The following is a 17,178-nucleotide window of genomic DNA, read 5'->3' on the forward strand; positions in this document are numbered from 1 at the left end:
ACGATCAGATGGGATATTGGTCTGAGAGTGTCCTCTATACAACTGTAGACTGTAGAACGATCAGATGGGATATTGGTCTGAGAGTGTCCTCTATACAACTAGGCTGTAGAACGATTAGATGGGATATTGGTCTGAGAGTGTCCTCTATACAACTGTAGGCTGTAGAACGATCAGATGGGATATTGGTCTGAGAGTGTCCTCTATACAACTGTAGGCTGTAGAACGATCAGATGGGATATTGGTCTGAGAGTGTCCTCTATACAACTAGGCTGTAGAACGATTAGATGGGATATTGGTCTGAGAGTGTCCTCTATACAACTAGGCTGTAGAACGATCAGATGGGATATTGGTCTGAGAGTGTCCTCTATACAACTAGGCTGTAGAACGATCAGATGGGATATTGGTCTGAGAGTGTCCTCTATACAACTAGGCTGTAGAACGATCAGATGGGATATTGGTCTGAGAGTGTCCTCTATGCAACTGTAGGCTGTAGAACGATCAGATGGGATATTGGTCTGAGAGTGTCCTCTATACAACTAGGCTGTAGAACGATCAGATGGGATATTGGTCTGAGAGTGTCCTCTATACAACTAGGCTGTAGAACGATCAGATGGGATATTGGTCTGAGAGTGTCCTCTATACAACTAGGCTGTAGAACGATCAGATGGGATATTGGTCTGAGAGTGTCCTCTATACAACTGTAGACTGTAGAACGATCAGATGGGATATTTGTCTGAGAGTGTCCTCTATACATCTGTAGACTGTAGAACGATCAGATGGGATATTGGTCTGAGAGTGTCCTCTATACAACTAGGCTGTAGAACGATCAGATGGGATATTGGTCTGAGAGTGTCCTCTATACAACTAGGCTGTAGAACGATCAGATGGGATATTGGTCTGAGAGTGTCCTCTATACAACTAGGCTGTAGAACGATCAGATGGGATATTGGTCTGAGAGTGTCCTCTATACAACTGTAGGCTGTAGAACGATCAGATGGGATATTGGTCTGAGAGTGTCCTCTATGCAACTGTAGGCTGTAGAACGATCAGATGGGATATTGGTCTGAGAGTGTCCTCTATGCAACTGTAGGCTGTAGAACGATCAGATGGGATATTGGTCTGAGAGTGTCCTCTATGCAACTGTAGACTGTAGAACGATCAGATGGGATATTGGTCTGAGAGTGTCCTCTATGCAACTGTAGACTGTAGAACGATCAGATGGGATATTGGTCTGAGAGTGTCCTCTATGCAACTGTAGGCTGTAGAACGATCAGATGGGATATTGGTCTGAGAGTGTCCTCTATGCAACTGTAGGCTGTAGAACGATCAGATGGGATATTGGTCTGAGAGTGTCCTCTATACAACTGTAGACTGTAGAATGATCAGATGGGATATTGGTCTGAGAGTGTCCTCTATACAACTGTAGACTGTAGAACGATCAGATGGGATATTGGTCTGAGAGTGTCCTCTATGCAACTGTAGGCTGTAGAACGATCAGATGGGATATTGGTCTGAGAGTGTCCTCTATGCAACTGTAGGCTGTAGAACGATCAGATGGGATATTGGTCTGAGAGTGTCCTCTATACAACTGTAGACTGTAGAACGATCAGATGGGATATTGGTCTGAGAGTGTCCTCTATACAACTGTAGACTGTAGAACGATCAGATGGGATATTGGTCTGAGAGTGTCCTCTATACAACTAGGCTGTAGAACGATTAGATGGGATATTGGTCTGAGAGTGTCCTCTATACAACTGTAGGCTGTAGAACGATCAGATGGGATATTGGTCTGAGAGTGTCCTCTATACAACTGTAGGCTGTAGAACGATCAGATGGGATATTGGTCTGAGAGTGTCCTCTATACAACTGTAGGCTGTAGAACGATCAGATGGGATATTGGTCTGAGAGTGTCCTCTATACATCTGTAGGCTGTAGAACGATCAGATGGGATATTGGTCTGAGAGTGTCCTCTATGCAACTGTAGGCTGTAGAACGATCAGATGGGATATTGGTCTGAGAGTGTCCTCTATACAACTGTAGACTGTAGAACGATCAGATGGGATATTGGTCTGAGAGTGTCCTCTATACAACTGTAGGCTGTAGAACGATCAGATGGGATATTGGTCTGAGTGTCCTCTATACTAGTGGAAGGATAGTATAGAGGACTGCGAGCTGACTCCATCCTCACGCGGCGAGGTGGGCCGTGGACACTGGCAGAACACTGGCACTCTACCTTTCCGTCTAAACTGGTCTTTACCCAGCAAAGACTCCATTAAGGCTCTGTATGTGAGACCTGAGAACGTGCTGACAGTGTCCTCCGACTGGGAGATAACTGTTTTTATGAATTTGAGGGGTTTAGGGAGATCCAGTGAACGGAAAGAGAGAGAGAGAAAGAAAGGACAGAAAGAGAGTGAGACATCAAGCGAGAAAGAGAAAGAGAGAGAGCGAGGGAGAGAGAGAGAGAGCGAGAATCCAGCTGAAGAATCCACAATGTGTGGCTGCAGTAAGGAACGGGAGCTCAGTTCAGTGTTCTTTAACAGGCTCCTATATGCGCGGACACACCTCTGTGGCAGACCCTGATGGACAGCATTAAGAGGAAAACCTGAGGCTGGCCAGATGTTTATTCATAAGCTGCTGGGCATCAGCTGCCCGTGACAGGTAAAGAAGAGGTCAGAGCCCACCTTGGTGGCTAGACCACCCACCCACCCACCCACCCACCCACCCACCCACCCACCCACCCACCCACCCACCCACCCACCCACCCACCCACACACCCACACACACACACACACACACACACGTCCACTAATATGCAGAGCAGCTACCTTACACTCATAGCACTCGTCAGGCTAGAAAATAAAGCAGCTCTAATACAAAAGCTGCAGACATGAAAATAATAAGCCTTCCATCGCTCAAAATGTCAAAGGAATTATGACGCAAATACGTCTGCACTTCACAATACTTGAGACATATTCGGAATTATTAAAGATTCTACACAAAATAAATATTGTATACAATGTCAATAATGTTCTGTCGAGCTGTAAGTGTTTATTTAGTAATGATAGATGTACAATTAATACTTTAGGCGTTTAACAAAACCTTACAACGTGTAACCCATAACAACAGGGCGGCTGTAATTTCAGTCTGGAGATTGCCTTTACACACCCAGGTTTCCATGGCGAATAATGACTTAATTATAACCAATTACCCTTTTAATGGACTAATGGGGTGTGAATGGTACTGAAAGGTGTCCATGTATTCTAGGCTTAGGGACAGCTGGAAATGTCTTCTACTTTTTTTACACCCCCCTCCCCAACTCTTCTAATATTTTCAAACGACCCTCCCCTTGTACTGTAGGAAAAATGTCACCCCCCCCCTCATGAACTCAACATGATGTCACAACCACAAAACAATAGCGGTACGCTGTGTTTACAAACTTCAGCACACTTCTGTGGCACAGTCGATGCCACGCAGGGCTAAGGGCCAGAAGGTTCTCTGACCTCTATAGACGAGCTAACTCTCCCTGGCTGTTTCATTAGACCTACACCACGATCAAAGCCGGCTGCAGACAATGATCAGCTAGGTGGAAAACACATTTTCAACATTTTGATGCTATATTTTTTTAACCGGGTGATTCTAGCCCTGAATTCTGATTGGCTGAAAGCCGGTGTATATCAGGGTATGGCCAAAAAATGTATTTTTACTGTTCTAATTGGTAAACCGTTTATAATAGCGACAAGGCACCTCGGGTTTGTGTTATATGGCCACCACGCCACAGCTAAGAACAGCCCTTAGCCGTGGTATATTGGCCATATACCACACCCTCCCGTGCTTTATTGCTTAATTATGTATGCAACACATTTTTCCCCAACAGGTTTCTGTGCTGATGCACCACAACCAAAAAACAAAGCAACTTCGGGCACTTCAACATCATGGTTTGCAATTTCAACACCAACATCTGCACAGTTTGGATGCTGGAACTACATGTTGGACGAATGTGCTCTGGTAGCCTACAGTAAACCTCTGAAGTAGCCTAATCAGATCACAACATTGTGACTGGCTGTGTTCATGACACACATAAAAGGTGATACATTAATTAAACAAGTTAAATGACTAATATTGAGGCTATATTGAAGCGTTAGGTTCTAGGTGTACGAGGGACAGCCACTCGGATCGGAGAGGAGGCAGAACGCACGGCAAGCTTTCCTGAATAACTTGGTCTGCTGGAAGCATATGTGGCCACATTATTATCGGACGACTTGGGAGAATGATGATGTGCAACAGACATCTCAGTATCAGAACTTAGAATACATCCAGGCTGGCTTGCTACTGTGCGATTCTGGACCGTATAAACTGTCGAGAGCAGACCCTCCCGGCCTCACAACCACAGACCGGGTGTAATCATGCCAGCCCAGGACCTCCACATCCTGCTTTTTCTCATTCTGATTGGCTGGGTCTGGCTCCCCTGTGGGTGGGCCTGGCTCCCAAGTGGGTGGGCCTATACACTCCCGGGCCCACCCATGGCTGTGCCCCTGCCCAGTCATGTGAAATCCATAGAATTTATTTCAATTGACTGATTTTCTTCTATGAACTCTACCTCAGTCAAATCGTTAACATTGTTGCACGCTGCGTTTATATTTATGTTCAGTATACATCCAGATTGGCCTGCTACTGTGTGTTTCTGGACCTCATAAACTGACCTCAGATCCACAACTGATTCAAATGGAATGAATGTAACGACATATTCAAATCACAGGGCTTTTCCTCCGTTATTTCATGACATTTTCACTGCAGTTTACAGCCTAGGGTAGAATGTTGTACTCACTTGAAAACAATAATGCAATGAGTCATTGCTATGTGGTGTTGTAGGATAGTCTAGGTAGGATACTTGTATTGTCCCTTAACAAGATCAGTGGGGGAGCTTTTTGAGCTGATTGTCTCATGTCTTCATGCACAATGACACACCTGGCCTCTCCATTTATACTGAACATTGGTGCAGCTTTGAATTATTTGATGGGTGGTAGGATTGCTAGTTAGCATATTACAGATCTGGACAAACGATCCACCGACCACTAATATATAGGACCTCAACAGAGCTGGTGAAGCTCTGTGTATGGGCATTACCTTTTGCAGTCAGTTATGCTCGGTACAAATACAAAAACAACAGCCGAGAGAGGAAATTAGCTGTTCACCGAGAGGAACGTTAACATTGGACTGGAGTGTTTTACTGATGCTCCTCGGATAGAACACAGATAATCCCCTTCTGGAACCTCAAAGTGCGGTGGGACATTCTGCAGTGTTGTCGGCTTTTTAATAGCATGGTACTATACCTGTTGGGTACTTCTGTGTAAATCCTCATGGCCATCTACAGCTCCACAGTGGTCTGGGTGGATGGACGGCTTGGTTTCATTTCTCTCCTGCACACACACAGGACAGACAGACAGACAGACAGGACAGACAGACAGGACAGACAGACAGACAGACAGACAGACAGACAGACAGACAGACAGAGACAGAGAGAGAGAGAGAGAGAGAGAGAGAGAGAGAGAGCATAGAAAGGAATGGGTCAGAGGGGAAAAGAAAGGAAGAAAGATGCAATTTAGAGGAGACAATAGCTAAACAACATCTCACTGCCCCCTAATAGGCTTGTTTTCTCTGCAGTACAGAAAGAGAAAGAGAGAGAGAGAGAGGATCATTGTCTAACATATATTTCACTCTGCAGGACTACTGAGCCATAGGCAACCACTGAGCGTTGGCTTGATTCCTAATCTGGAGAGTGTCTGGACCAGCATTGCTGTCTGGGTGAGTGAAGGGACACTTAAGTGAGAGCGCGGACCCTTCAGTGGGGGACACATTGAGGTTGTTTGGTCTGGGGTGATGCCTATGGGCAGAGGGTGGCAGAAATACTTTTTTATCTACCCCCCACAGAACATGTTGAGACTATAGAATATGTTTTACCATGTAAGCCAAATAATAGAGGCCTATACTATCGTACACAGCAAATTGTCCAGTGTTGATTTTTCAGGTAAACATTTATTGTATTGATTCAGGAGGTACATTAACTCTGTAAGAGTGAAATTAACACTCAGTAGTGTAAAATAACCCCCAGTAATGGTGTTAAAAACCAGAGTTATTGTTGTTCCAATAGGATTCCAATGGGAATTGCACGTCACTTGGTACGCCAGCATAATGTGATTTGCAGGCCTGATGTGGCCTGTAAACCAAGAGTTTTCTAACACCACTGTGTTAGGGTAAACCGAGGCCATCAGTAAGGACTTATGATATATGCAATGTATTGTCATGAAGTTTAATTTTAATGAAACTAATTTGGTAAAAGCCACAGGCCTTTTAAAGGAAAGAATTCAATAATCATGTCTCTGTCACTAACAAATACAGTCATGGGTGGTAACAATTCACTCGAAAAGAAAAGGCCGCATGGGAAATATATTAATGAGGCTTTACACCATACAGTGTTAAAACAACACCCAAAATGACTTACTGTAACAGTGTTTTTGTTAAGCACTAACTCTAGATCAACACTAGTGTTGAATAGAGATAACACAGTGAGTGTTAATTACCCCATAGTGTTACATTTGAGCAACACTGACAAGTGTAATGCAGTGTACATGCTTTACACTACGGTGTGTTACATTAACACTCAAAATGAGTACTTTTTCACTCTGTAGAGTGGGACCACATGTGCTCGGAGATAGTGTTACACTGAACCCTTTAAGCGTTGATTTAACACAGCAAAATGTAACGTGTGGAGCAAAATAGAACATCACCAACTGATTCTTGTTCTCCAATCAATAGACCAAACATGCTGAGCAGGGGTTGAAGGTCAAAGTGAGAACAAACAGATACTCCATGTTGATCAGGGTCTTCTGAACCTTTCGGTTCAAGTCAATCACACCGTTCTAACTAGAATTGCTACAGTTAATTGTATGACTATTTAATATAACTACTTGTGATTGGCATGCAACATTGAATTGCATCGAATTTTATGTGTCTGATAAATGTTTGCACACACCTGGAAATGTCTGTGTAAGAACGGGTCTCTCTTTTCCTCACCCACTGCTTTCAATAAACGAATGCAGTGTTCAAACAACACCCGAGTCATGTTCATCATTTAAGCATCAAGATGAATTGGGGGACAGGTGCTTGGGAAGTCTCACAGGGGGACATATTTTGTTTGCTCAGTGCTTACGCAGCGCGAGTTAAGTCTATGATCAGACTTATAATAAATGTTAGCGCCTCCACAATCCACCATGTACTCTGCTTTTATTGCCTTGAAACAGGGCCTTATGTTATTACCCTTTAGGCCCAGCCCTGATGGATTCCAACACATCCATATTACTCCAGTGTCGGACCAGAACACCTCATATTAAACTCGTACAGATGAAAGGCTAAGACTAAACACGATCCCCAACTCATTTCCAATACTATTGATTCCTTCCAAATAATAGCCTTGTGTCCACCTTCGGCGGCGTCCATTTAAACATGTTCCTGCATCAAGCAAAACTCTCTCTCTTTCTCTCTCTCTCGAGATTGGATTTGACATTCCCGATGAAAGTTATTATTATCCGGGAATAATGAAATATCCACTCAGAGGGAATGGTGGTTAGGGAAAAGGGCTGGGAGAAAAGGGCACTTATCTCGCTCATAAGATCAAATAAATGCCAATCTGAAGAATGTTTATTTTAATTGCTGGGCGAGAACGTTCTTAACCTCTCTGATAGGAGTCAACGGAAATTCAGACATAACAAATTGAGATTCTTTAGGACAGTCAAAATAAATCCGATTGCAGTGAATCAGAATTCAAGGCACCAGAATCCTATTATAATATAAACATCCCTGATGTGGACTGCTGGAATGGTGTCAGAAAAAAAAAAGGCAGAGGTACAGAAAGGTAGAGGGAACAAAATAATTCTCCGTATGAAAAGCCTAGAGAAATGACCTTAAAAGTACCAATATTAATATAGCTGGTGAAAAGTCTTCTCTGATATGCACAAGTAAAACCCTGTTTGAGAATGAAATAAAGCCGATTGACGTTTTCAGATTCTTCTCGTTGACCTGACAAGGTGTAATTATTTGACTCCGTTTGATGGTGACACACGCCAACGACACCCTTACGATACACTCCTGCCACAAATCCTAGTGGGAACACATAACGAGGTTTCTCCTCGGCTGTGACATTTCAAAGCTGTCCTCAGGATTAAAAGAAAATCATTAAATAACATGAAACGTTAAATATAAATAAATGAAGTTTGAATGGGAGGCTCGGAGGCAGATTGTTGTTGTTGTTGATGCTTCATGGTCTTGATGATATTACTGTTAATCCTTTAATCAGTTTCTCCACAATGTCGACAGCGACATAAGGAATGGTAATACGATTAGCTTATAATGTTGAAGTAAAATATCCCGACCACCATATTTTCTCTCTCTGCTAACTCCTATGAATAAAACACATGAGCCAACCGCAGGACTGTGTAAAATGTTGTAGTTAAAGGCCCAGTGCAGTCACAAACGTGATTTTCCCTGTGTTTTTATATATATTTCCACACTATGAGGTTGGAATAATATTGTGACATTGGGAAAATTATGATAATGCCCTTTTAGTGTAAGAGCTGTTAGAAAAGACCGCCTGAAATTTCAACCTCTTTTGGTGGGATGGTGTTTTGGTCTGCCTGGTGATATCACCAGGTGGTAAGTGAGTTAAAAGACCAATAAGAGAGTTACAAACCTCTCTGCCAATAACAGCTCGTTTTTAGGTTTCCCCCTCCCCAATAAGACCACTCCCAGACAGTCCTAGCTAAATTCTTGATTGAGAAATGGCTCTTTGCTAAGAAGCTATTTTTGTTTGTTTTCAAATAAAATGGTGAACAACTATCACTGTAAGGTACTTAACCGTTATCCAGAAATGATTTGATATTGAGATAAAAATGGCTGCATTGGACCTTTAACTTTGTTGTATTGGACCTTTAACTTTGCTGTATTGGACCTTTAACTTTGTTGTATTGGACCTTTAACTTTGTTGTATTTGACCTTTAACTTTGCTGTATTGGACCTTTAACTTTGTTGTATTGGACCTTTAACTTTGCTGTATTGGACCTTTAACTTTGCTGTATTGGACCTTTAACTTTGCTGTATTGGACCTTTAACTTTGCTGTATTGGACCTTTAACTTTGCTGTATTGGACCTTTAACTTTGTTGTATTGGACCTTTAACCTTGTTGTATTGAACCTTTAACTTTGCTGTATTGGACCTTTAACTTTGCTGTATTGGACCTTTAACTTTGCTGTATTGGACCTTTAACTTTGCTGTATTGGACCTTTAACTTTGTTGTATTGGACCTTTAACTTTGCTGTATTGGACCTTTAACTTTGTTGTATTGGACCTTTAACTTTGCTGTATTGGATCTTAATTTTCAAAATAAGCCAAGAACCTAAACTGAATTAATTATTATTAATTATTGAAACAATGTATTTAATGTATTTAATATTATTGTTTATCATGACAAATAAGCCTTTTTATTAGGGATGAGGTTTAAAAACAGAAATGCTTTGGCTTTAGCATAATATCATAGACTTTTACTTGAGACTTAAAGCCGATTTAGTCCTTACATTCTAATATCTACAGCATAGATTTGTTCTAGATTGTATTGTGGGCATTTCATTTGGTTTTAATTAGCTGGGATTGTTGACAGGACTGAAGTTGGACGGGAGAGCAAATAAAGAGTGATCGTTGTTTCCTAGCTCTTTCAGGTCACTCTCTCTCTCCCACTCTCTCCCTTCCCTCTTTCTCTGCCCTCGCCCTCTACCCCTCTCTCTTTCTCTCTTCCTCTTTCTTGTCGTCTCCTGTTCGACATCAATCCCCACCCTGTTAGAAAGAGATTGCAGTGTGTCCGTCTGCCGTGGAGGAGTAGTGGCATCAGAAAAACCATTGTCACACAATTCACCTTGAAATAGGCTAAGAGAGAGGACACCCAACCGTAACTTTGCTTCTCTATTGAAACCCATTCAGGATGTAGCCTTTTCCATTACCTGAAACCTTAACCATCGGGCTTAGAGAAAGTAGCATAGGATAGGCATACAAAGACTACTATACGCAATTTGTATTAAGAAGCCTCTGAAAGTGTAACTGATTACAACGGCAAAACAGGCAGAAATAAATACATTTATTGGAACGCAGTCATCATATTACAATGGAAGAAAACGTTGATTGAAAAGCAGTGAGATTGGAACGGCCGTGATTGAAGAGAACCTTAATAAGAAAGTAAGTCGGCCTATTCAATGTTCAGTCAGATTGTTAATAAACGTTTAGGGAGGATATAGTGGACGACTGAAACCTTAACCATAGCATCGAAATGAAACAGCATAGGATAGGCGTACAAAGTCCGTTACACCCCTTATTGTACAGTGTACTCAAGAGAAGCTTATGGACGTGTAACTTCTTCACAACAACAAAACTGCCAGAAAAAAATACATGTATTGGAAAGTAGTCATGGCGTTTGTGTTTGACAAACGGAAGAACATGTTGGTTGAGAAGGAGTGGGATTGGAACGGCCTTGGTTCGACGTGAGTAAAGAGAATCTGAATACGAATGTCAGAGAGTCTATTCAACGTTCAGTCTGTGTGTTAATGGACTTTCAGGAGGATGTTCGACTGGACGACTTTCTGAATCTTTTCAAGATTATCATCAGTCTTCCATCTTGTACATCTGGTTCTGTAGCTTCCTTGTGAGTTTGTGGATTCACCTCCTACAATACATTATTACGGCAAAACAAACACAAAAACTTTTTTTTGTGGGGGCCCTAACAGGGCCCCCACAACAGGGTGGGGATTGATGTCGAACAGGAGACGACAAGGGGGTCCTTCAGATATCTTTTATTTTAATTTCATATAAATTAATACAATTCTATGGAAAGTAAAAGGAAAATGAAAGCATTGTGAATTCACACAGTAGCCTACAAGGAGAGGGAGAGGGAGAGGGAGAGAAAAAGGAAAATGAGAAAGCATTGGGGCGTGACTAAAATGGCCTCCGGGTGATGCTGAGGTGAGTGATTGTTTCCCATGAATGTTGCATGTGGGAGGGTATACATGGCTGGATGACTCAGAGGAGGAGCCCTAGCACTTGTGAGGGCAAACTGTGCCTTGCTGTGGCGGTGGGGAAGTGACACGAATAACACCCCCCCCAAACCCAATCCCCCTCATGAACATTGCAAGTCTTTTCTAGTCAGGAGTTGAAATATTTATGACTGTGCTCAAGTAGCGCTTTTTAACCTTCCTCTGACCCCATTTAAGCATTAGATGCTTCTTAGAAAGTTCTACCCGGTGAGGCTGGTTGAGCGGAAACAGATTTGAGCAATGATCACAGTTGTTTTCTTTTCCTCTCTCTTAGCCAGTTTGACAACGGGATAATTCTATATTAAGAAATGTTTTGACAGGGTAAAACGTGTTTATCAAAAAGAGAATGACTGACAAATAACAGACTGAGAAATAGAATTATTATGATTTCATAATAACGTAATCATAACCCGCGTCACACCAATGATAACAAATCAAGAGTGTTTGTTCTCGATTATGATAATGGGAATTACATGTTAATCTGATGCATATTTTTCATGATGTTAAAGTTGTTCTTTGGCATTTCTTTGGGGTTTAAAGTTGAAATCAGGTTTCAGTGTTAAATTTAAAAGTTCAGTGTATTTTTTGGGGGGGGGCTTCACACCATCTTTGAACAGAACAAAAGTTAAACTTTGTCGGGAAAAAAGTACTGTACATTCCTTAAAATGGTCTGATGCCTTGTCTTGTATGGACACACAGAGGCAGATAGGACACCAGTCTTTCCCCTGGAGGTTGGCGTGTGTTTGTGTGCATGCACGGGGGAACTCAAACCTTCACCCCTGGAGGGGGTGAAGGGGGGTATATTCCTGCAGTACCCAGAGCTGATTGTAATATATGTAAAGAGTATGCATCACCAGAGGCCCTGGGTGGAAGGGAGATAAGGAAAGAAAGAGAGTGAGAGGCCACTGGGAGACGTCAGAGTGGCCGCGGTGTGGACATGCATCGCCGGGTAGACAGTGCTGCCATCTCTCCCTGACGCTAGTTGACGTGCCCAACCCCCCCCCTTTATGCCAACCCTATACCCCCTCCCCTCAGCCAATCCCAGACTCCCAGGCCCCACACACTCCACACACATACATTTACATATTGCCCCCCTGTTAGTCTTGACCAAACTAGAAAAAAACCTTGAATGCCAAAGAAAACTTCAGGAAAGTACTTTGTCAATATTATAGCTCCACCACAGAACTTTTCCCCTCCACCTTTCTTTGTGTTATTCAGGAATAAAGGACTATCGTTGTTATCACTCCTTCATAGTGAATTGAATTGTGGATAGAAGAGTTCAGTGCTTGGAGGTCTGCGTAGTGCACCGTGGGGTACAGAGGGTATATCGTGTGTATGGGAGTTTCCTACAATGGTGGTGACTCCTTTTCACCTCAAACAGAGAGAGGACGGGAGCACGGGAGCTCAATATTTTATTTTTCTTCAGGGGGGTGGATCAGCTTTAATATTGCAGATAATGTAGATTGTGGCTTCTATCAATGTAATTGTCTGCATCATTTCCAATCTCTCATATCTTAAAAAAAATATATATATATATATATATATATATATATATATATATATATAATATAAAATATATATATTTATATTATTTTCCCCTAACCCTACCACCCCTCACCTATTAGGAGTAAACTAATGGAGCTCAACCTTAGTGAACCTATGTGCCACATGTTGGCTCCAACCCCTTATTCATAATTCAACAGTGAGAGTGGAGATGGTGTCAGAGAGAACCTCTCTCCCTCTCTAAAATGAAGGCTGAACTCTGCATGCACTTTGACGTTCGGGCCGGGGCGGGGAGAGCATTGCACATGATGTCACAGGGTGAGAAAGAAGGAAAGAAGTAGGTTGACCTGAATCAGAGCAGCTGCTAACACAACCTTAACAAGGGAGAAAAAAAAATGACAAAGAAAAAAAGTCACACACTGAATATGTTTCCAACTATTTAACGGGGGTACTTTAATGTCGGGAGAGTATTCAGAGCGTTCTGTTTTATACAGTTTACCCTCCGTTAGTCAGCACCGTCGCAAACATTCTTGGGTGTGCGTCAGCTCATGCTTTTTAATGAAGAAAAAAAAAGACTTGCTTTTTTCAGGAGAGAGGGTACAGAGGACAGATGCACCAGTCATGTAAAGCAGTCGTAACTCAAGGAAAGATATTTACTTTCAAAGTCCTGTCTGACTGGGGAACAAAATAACCCTACAGTACTGTAGTCATAGACAAGGAAAGATGGCTGACTGTGGGGCAGAATAAATCAAGAGCCAAGATGGAAATGGCCCTAGTGCTTGCTTCATCTACATATTCCCTGTCTGCAGCTTGGGACTGTGGCCATGTCGGGGATGAACCGACAGGAACACAGCCATGTCAGTTTTATGCAGGTCAGGACCGCTCCCATCTGCTTGACTGAATCTGCCTCTCTGCCTCCCAGTGAAGTGACGAGCCACAAGGAGAGAAGCCAGGAGCAGAGAGATGGATGGGCTGTAGTCCCAAACGGCCAACGTATTCCTTATGTAGTGCACCACTTTAGTCCAGAGCCAGCCCGATGGGCCCTGGTCAAATGTAGTGCACTACATAGGGAACAGGGTGCCGTTTGGGACTCGGTAGAAATAATAATGCACCATGGGAAATGAAGAGCCCCTGAGCTTTGACAACGTATGACCGTCCCTCACAATATTACATTTTAACTCCACTACTCGCTCCCTCCATCTCTCTCTTTCTTTTCTCTCAGAATATCACCTGTAACAGGTAATCCTATCAGCCTGGATAATCTCAGACAGAAGTGGATGGTGTTTTGCTCAAAGGCTCACTTTTGTGGTGCGTGACACAATGCGATTACACTAGCAGGCTGATGTAATCAGAGAGCACATTATGAGTCCGGGCAGGCGAGAGGACATGGCGGCGGTGTGCTGGATGCATGCACACGCGCACACACACACACACACACACACACACACACACACACACACACACACACACACACACACACAGACCTATAGAGACGGAGGTTTTTACAGTCTCTGAGTGCCACTGTGGAGCCGTTCCAGCTTTCGCTGCCTCTCAATTATGTAGCAGGTTTTTGACCTGGTATACAGATCTCTCCTCCTTTAAATTATGGATGAGAGTCTTGATTGAGGAGCATTTTCTATGACTTGTTTCATTTTTTTCCCGATGATGCTTCAACGAAATATAATTAACTTTAATAACAACATTAAAAAAGTATGAAAAGAACCCATTTGGTAATTTATTTCTGTTGCTAATTTAAAGCTTTTTAAATGTTGAAAGTAACATTCATTATGCTTAATCATGGATAATTATTGTCCATGTTTTGAGTGACATCTTCTGTCAATCAAATTAGTAAAAAAGCAACAAAGTTAAATTGGTCCTGTTTATTTGTATTTTTTGTCGTTGTATCTGATGTTGATTGAAAGCAAAACAATATTAATCATGCAAAGAGATTCTATTCTGACGCTGGAATTCAGTAGTGGGGACATGCATAAAAAAAAGAAGTGATGAAACTATGAACAAAAGTCAGAAGTTTGAGAAATATAACCCAATCAGACATCAGCTCAGTGTGATGCTCTGTTTTACTGAAATCTAAATGATTGTATAGTGTGGACGGATGACTTTGGAATGAGTAGATGTTTTACAGTGCAGAATTTCATAGTAGCTCGCTTTAACATATGAACCATCACGTAATGTCAAGGCAAATTACTCTGGCCTGTCTACCTTATAATGTACTGGTGAAGGGAGGACGGCTCATAATGGCTGGAATGGAATGAAAGGAACTGTGTCAAACACATCAAACAAATGATTACCATGTCTACCGTACCAATTCTCTGAAATGTTAATAATGTACCGTACTAGGAGGAAACAATTCAGTGCCATTCGTGGTTCTGACGAGTGTGCGTCACTCATTATATAGTACAGTACGATCAAAGAGGTTATATCACTCGGAGTTCTCACCGAAACCTTTCAGTGCTTTCGTTTCTTCCAAAGTGGTAGCTTGCATTTTTATGTGGGTGACTTATGTCTTTCACTGCAAGATGTGCCTCTATGTTTGTACCGTATTATCTCTGTACATGGTTTATGCTGGTGACAAATCCAAATGTCCCCTTTGGGGATCAATGTGTTTATTCATTCATATAGTTATTCAAGAACTCTACCAGCAGCAACACATTATTGACGGTCCCATGTACGGCTGAAGTACTATTAGACCCGGTATCTCAAGTCAAGCACACTATATTATGACCCAAAGCTTCCTCTTATTTGAAAATCTACCCAACAGTTTTGCATGAATCCGGGTTGTTGCATGAATCCTGTGTCCCAGAGGGCACCCTATTCCCTACATGATGCACTACATTTGACCAGAGCCCTGTGAGCCCCCGTCAAAGGCAGAGCATTATATGGAATAGTTATCCGCAGCCTAATGAGAGATACAAGAAATCCCCCAGACTCTACCTCTGTCACCTAATCAATAAGACTCGTTGAGTCTTCTCATCTAAGCTGCATGTAATTGTTCATTCTCTCATGTTAGTCCATATCCACGGATTTCAGTGTCTAAAATTACATGAAAACTTCAAACTAATAATGGACCCAGTTGATTGTGGCTTTAATTGGGATGAACTATTTTACTGTGCTTTCCCCACCAGCACCTGGGATAAATGTAGTGGAAGAAATGAATGAGTTCAATTGGCATATTTTCATTGTTTTCATTCAGGTAATTCTGCAGTGTCAAAGATCACAGTACATTAACCTGGATGTCTCAGGCTCTCTTAGGTATTTGTTGGTATTTTTTTGGTGACCGTGTTTTCACTGGGGGGGGGAAATAAGAGGAGGTTATGCGAGCGAGTGAGCGCGTGGGTGTGTGTGGAACTAAAGGTGTCACAGGGATGTCAGTTTCCATCAGTGTTTGGAGAGAATGAGGGATGGTTTGGGTTGGCCAGGGAGCATCATGTACTAATGTGGTTGGAAAAACGTGTCCGTTCCAATCAACATGAAATAATAATGATGGTAATTTCACACTGTATGCATCGCTGCGCAGGGGTATGCAAATGGGGTAGTATCATGTTTGGCCCTAAATGTGACAGGAAAAAAATGTGATACACAAATGCCAAGTAGTTGTTTTCTCCTCTTTGTTTTCCTAATTGGTATTTTGGAGAGGCTGGAGATAATGCCACCAATTAAGATCATACTGTAATGACTACATTTGCACAGCTAATATATTAGAGCAACTATATTACAGCTAATATATTACAGCAACTATGTAGACTTTTAGGATCCTTTAGGGACAGCCTCATGCTTCTACCAATTCCAATGTTCAGCATTTAGCCTCTCGCTGGCTGCTCGAACACACAGACAGGCCCTATCCATCTTTCAGAGCATCTTTGGAGTGGGGAGGTAAGTGGGTGTGTGTTTGTATGTGTTTGTATGTGTGTGTGCGCGTGTTCGTGTGCATGTGTGCGTACACATCTGTGCCCATCCCTGTGTGTGTGTGTGTGTGTGTGTGTGTGTGTGTGTGTGTGTGTGTGTGTGTGTGTGTGTGTGTGTGTGTGTGTGTGTGTGTGTGTGTGTGTGTGAGAGAGAGAGTGAGAGAGTGAGAGAGTGAGTGAGTGATGAGGATTGAAACAGAACGGGGAGTTCAGTTCAGGGGCCATCATCATAAAGAGCACTCTGACAGGACGGGGACAAGGACGTGCAGCGGTGCAGGTAGTTGCTCCGGCCCTTTCCCGACACGGGACCCAGGAGGGGTAGAGGTCAACGGGATAACAAGCGTTGGCTCGGATCCGCCGTCCGGCCGGCCCCTCTGAGAAGGGTAAAGTCTCCTTAATCTGGCCAGGGCACTGCACTCTGAACTACATGACTACACAGAACAAGTTGCAGAACTATCATAACATGTATCATACGAATGTTAGATCAAACCCTGACAAGAACTTCTTGGGAATGTTAGCTAATGTCTTGGGAATGTTCCCGGTTTGCTGGGTGGTGGTCAATATGATACAAATGCCAATACAATTGGGTACGATTTACAAAGGAGAGAGAATTACATGTTCCTAAA

General features: G+C 42.5%; 1 protein-coding gene across 1 annotated transcript in view; it reads right to left on the bottom strand.

The window, feature by feature from the left end:
• Positions 1–5,417, bottom strand: part of tenm3 (teneurin transmembrane protein 3) — a 462,931-nt gene extending 457,514 nt beyond the window's left edge. The window contains exon 1 of the mRNA XM_071407375.1: positions 5,331–5,417. The gene's annotated coding sequence lies outside the window, so the exon portion shown is untranslated. The remainder of the gene's footprint in view (positions 1–5,330) is intronic.
• Between the last annotated feature and the right edge of the window lie 11,761 nt (positions 5,418–17,178).

This window comes from Salvelinus alpinus, chromosome 6, assembly GCF_045679555.1.
Source record: "Salvelinus alpinus chromosome 6, SLU_Salpinus.1, whole genome shotgun sequence".
Taxonomy (NCBI): Eukaryota; Metazoa; Chordata; class Actinopteri; order Salmoniformes; family Salmonidae; genus Salvelinus; species Salvelinus alpinus.